General features: G+C 49.6%; 1 pseudogene; it reads right to left on the bottom strand.

The window, feature by feature from the left end:
* Window positions 1-215: 215 nt before the first annotated feature.
* Window positions 216-1,283, bottom strand: LOC140642003 (heterogeneous nuclear ribonucleoprotein A/B pseudogene; annotated as a pseudogene).
* Between the last annotated feature and the right edge of the window lie 2,392 nt (window positions 1,284-3,675).

Here is a 3,675-nt window from a genome sequence, read left to right as displayed (position 1 = left end):
TAAATTTTTATTTCAAGAGCTTGGATAGCTTCAATATCCAGATCGTGGCAAAATCAGGACACGTAAAATACCTTACAATATATTAGATCCCCAAAAGGTACCAAAAAGTACAGTAAAATTAACACTTCCATTAACAGGAAATGTATGACACAAATAATATAAAACTAAAAGGTGAAAAAAAAGGTGACACTGGTTTTCTAGAATACAGTTTACTCTTTACAACCAGGGTCCACAGGTGCAGGCTGCAGCGCGGCAGCAGGAAGCAGACCCTCCAATCTGGCTCTGGGAACCCGGGAATAAAATGAGCCCATGATGCCGCTCTGGCCTCAGAGACCCCACACGCTGCCTACAAACTAGAGCTCTGGAAATAGCAGGAGGTTGATTTCCAGGGGGGAGATTTAAATAAGATGCCCATGGGATAGATGCACATGGGCCAGGCCACAGGAAGTACGCCAAGTCGGATTTGGTACCGAACTGTGTTCGCTCGATACCCAACCAAAGCGTCCCGACGGCCGTCGGGCGTCCTGCTGCATGAAGAAGCCTCAGTATGGCTTGTAGGCGTCGCGGTGGCCGCGGGGCTGCTCTCCCGCCGTGCGGACTACCCCGACTGCGCTTGTAGCCGGGCCGCGGCCCCGCGGGTGGCCGTCGCCCTGGTTCCCGGTGCCTGGACTCTGGCCTCCGCCGCGCCCCAGCGCCGCCGCCGGGTCCTGGGCTGCGGTTCCCACGGCCCCCAGAGCCGCCCGAGGCTGCGCACAGCCCTCCGCGTGGGCCCCCTGGATTGCACACTTGCTTCCGCTGATGGTACGGGACCTTTTCTCCAGAACCTTCTTCACAGGTCCTTCTTCTTTAAAGGCGACGGAGACAAAACCTCGTCTTTTATTCGACTTTGGATCCTTTGGAAGCTCAATGGCCTCGATCTCCCCAAACTCGCCGAAGTATTCTCTGACCTTCTCCTCAGTGGCTCCGGGATTCAGACCCCCTACAAACGATTTTCTTTACCGGGTCCTTTTCCATGGCCATGGCCTTCTTGGGGTCAGCGACGCGGCCAGGCAGCCTGTGTTCCTTCTGCTCTAGGACCTTCTCCACACTGGCCGCATCTTTGAAGACGATAAACCCAACCCCTCTTGGCCGGCCAGTGTGTGGGTCCGATTTTATGGGACAGTCAACGACCTCCCCAAATTTGGTAAAATGATCCTTTAGGTCCTCTTGGCTGGTATCCCAGCGCACGCCTCCAAGAACATTCTTCCCGCGCCCTCCGCGCCCCCCGCGCCCCCGCCGCCCCCGCGCCCCCCGCCACCCCCGCGCCCCCCGCGCCCCTCGCGCCCCTCGCGCCCCCCGCGCCCCCCGCGCCCCCCGCCGCCCCCGCCGCCCCCGCGCCCCCCGCCGCCCCCGCCGCCCCCGCGCCCCCCGCTGCAGCCGCCCCGCGCCGCACAGACCCACCGACCGACAAGCCCACTCGGGCCCCGGCGGTGCCGCCGCCTCTTTTCAGTTTCTTTTGCTAGTTTTTCTCCATCTTCCCAAATGAGAACTTGGTCCTGGGGCTTCATCTGTTTTGCTTCTTCTCGCGCCCTAGGCGTCTTATTGAGGGTGTCAGTGACTCACCCATGAATACCTACATTCTGAATCTTTCCTGCCTTCTCCCAAACGGCAGATTGGTTATACACCTGCTTAAACGACGTCATCACTTGAATGATTCTAGTGTATGCTGCTTTACTTTCTGTGTCTTTCCCATGCTTCTTTCTTCTTTTGCACTGTTCCTGATGTTAGTAGCACTCATCTAGTTACTTAGATTAAAAAAATAAAAAAAAACTTGGAGGCATTCTTGATTTTTGTCTTTTACATCCCATCTGTTATAGATTCTGTTGGTCCTACCTTCAAAATATACCCGAAATTTGACACTCCTTGCTATTTGGAGTCAAGTCTAAGCCACCATCACCCCTCATCCTGTGGATTACAACAGCCTAGCAGGTGTCCTTGCTTTGACAGCTGCCCCTGCCCCCCTACTCTTAGCACACAAATTTGGGTAGGTAGCCTGCATATGCTTTCCTCAAAGCTTCCTTTGGCTTTCCATCTCATGTAGTGAAGTAACTAAAGGCCTTGCAATGCTTGCTTCCGAGGCCCCATTTGCTCACTAACCTCACCTCTCCTCTTTTCCTTACTCTACTTCAGCCTTACTAGCTTTCTTGCTGTCCCTTCAGTAGGGCAAGCTGTGGGGTGCCTGGGTGGCTCAGTGGGTTAAGTGTCTGATTCTTAATTTCAGCTCAAGTCATGACCTCAGAGTCCCATTGTTGGGCTCTGTAGGGGGTCTGCTTGTCCCTCTCTCTCTCTCTGCTCCTCCCCACATCCACATGCTTTCTCTCTCAAATCAATCAATCAATTATTTAAGTAGGACAAGCAGCTAAACTCGACCATCTGAGGGCCTTGCCATAAGATCTTTTCACTGTGTGTGGCTCCCTTTCTTTCACTTTGCTCATGCCCTCATTTATTTCAAGTCTGTGTTCAAATGCCATCTTCTCTATGAACTACGTTCCCTGACATCCCATCAGAAAATATCACATCTTGGGATCCCTGGGTGGCGCAGCGGTTTGGCGCCTGCCTTTGGCCCAGGGCGCGATCCTGGAGACCTGGGATCGAATCCCACATCGGGCTCCCGGTGCATGGAGCCTGCCTCTCCCTCTGCCTATGTCTGTGCCTCTCTCTTTTTCTCTCTCTGTGACTATCATAAATAAATTTTTAAAAAAATTAAAAAAAAAGAAAATATCGCATCTTGATTTGACACATCCTATTCCCCTTATTCTAATTTCTTTTTTCTCCAAGGCACTTATTCTTACTTGATATATTATATGTATTACCATTAATAGATGTTAATTATTATTAAATTTTCTGCCTATTCCATTATGACATAAATTCTTGGGGAGCTTGGGCTTTATCTGTATTACTGAATCTCAATGCCTAGAACAGAGCGCTGTAGGCACTCAACAATTCTTGAGAGAATAAATGAAATGTAGATTACTATTTTCATTTGTAAGAAAGGACCTGATCCAAATTTAGGGAATCTGGAGAAATTTTTTAAAAGAAAAAGTGACTTTAGCCTAGACCTAAAAGATGTGTGGGAGTTAACCAGATGACGAAGAAGAAAAAGAGTGCTCCAGATGGAGGAAATGAATGTGCTAGAAAGAATGGTGTGCTTGAGGAATTAAGGCAGTTTATTCTAACTGGGGATGCATTTGTATTTGGGGCAGGGAGTGGGAGAGTGGCAGTTGGATATGTTTGAAGATATAACTACAGAGCAGCTCACCGGGAAGGCTTTATGTCCATGCTAATATCTTGGGAGTTTTATCTGAAGGAAATGGCTGCCTCTAGAGTTTTAAGGAGAGAAGTGACATGCATTTTGGAAAGATGACACCAGCTGCCATGTATAAAATTGATATGGGAGAGAGAAATGGGAGAGGGAAGAGAGATAGAAGGCCAGTCTGGAAATCTAGGTGAGAAATCATGGCTTCTGACCTGGGAAGTGGTGTTGGGGTTAAAGAGCAGGAGTGGAGTCTGAGAACTTACAGGGACTGGATGTGAGTATGAAGAAGATGGAGAAATCTAGAATGTTTTATAATATCTAAACGTGTATTTATACTTAGATAGTATGATAGAATCTCCAACCTTTCTTTGCATTTCTGA

Source organism: Canis lupus, chromosome 10 (genome assembly GCF_048164855.1).
Source record: "Canis lupus baileyi chromosome 10, mCanLup2.hap1, whole genome shotgun sequence".
Lineage (NCBI taxonomy): Eukaryota > Metazoa > Chordata > Mammalia > Carnivora > Canidae > Canis > Canis lupus.
Note: the sequence above shows the minus strand (reverse complement) of the source record. Positions and strands in the feature narration are given on the sequence as shown.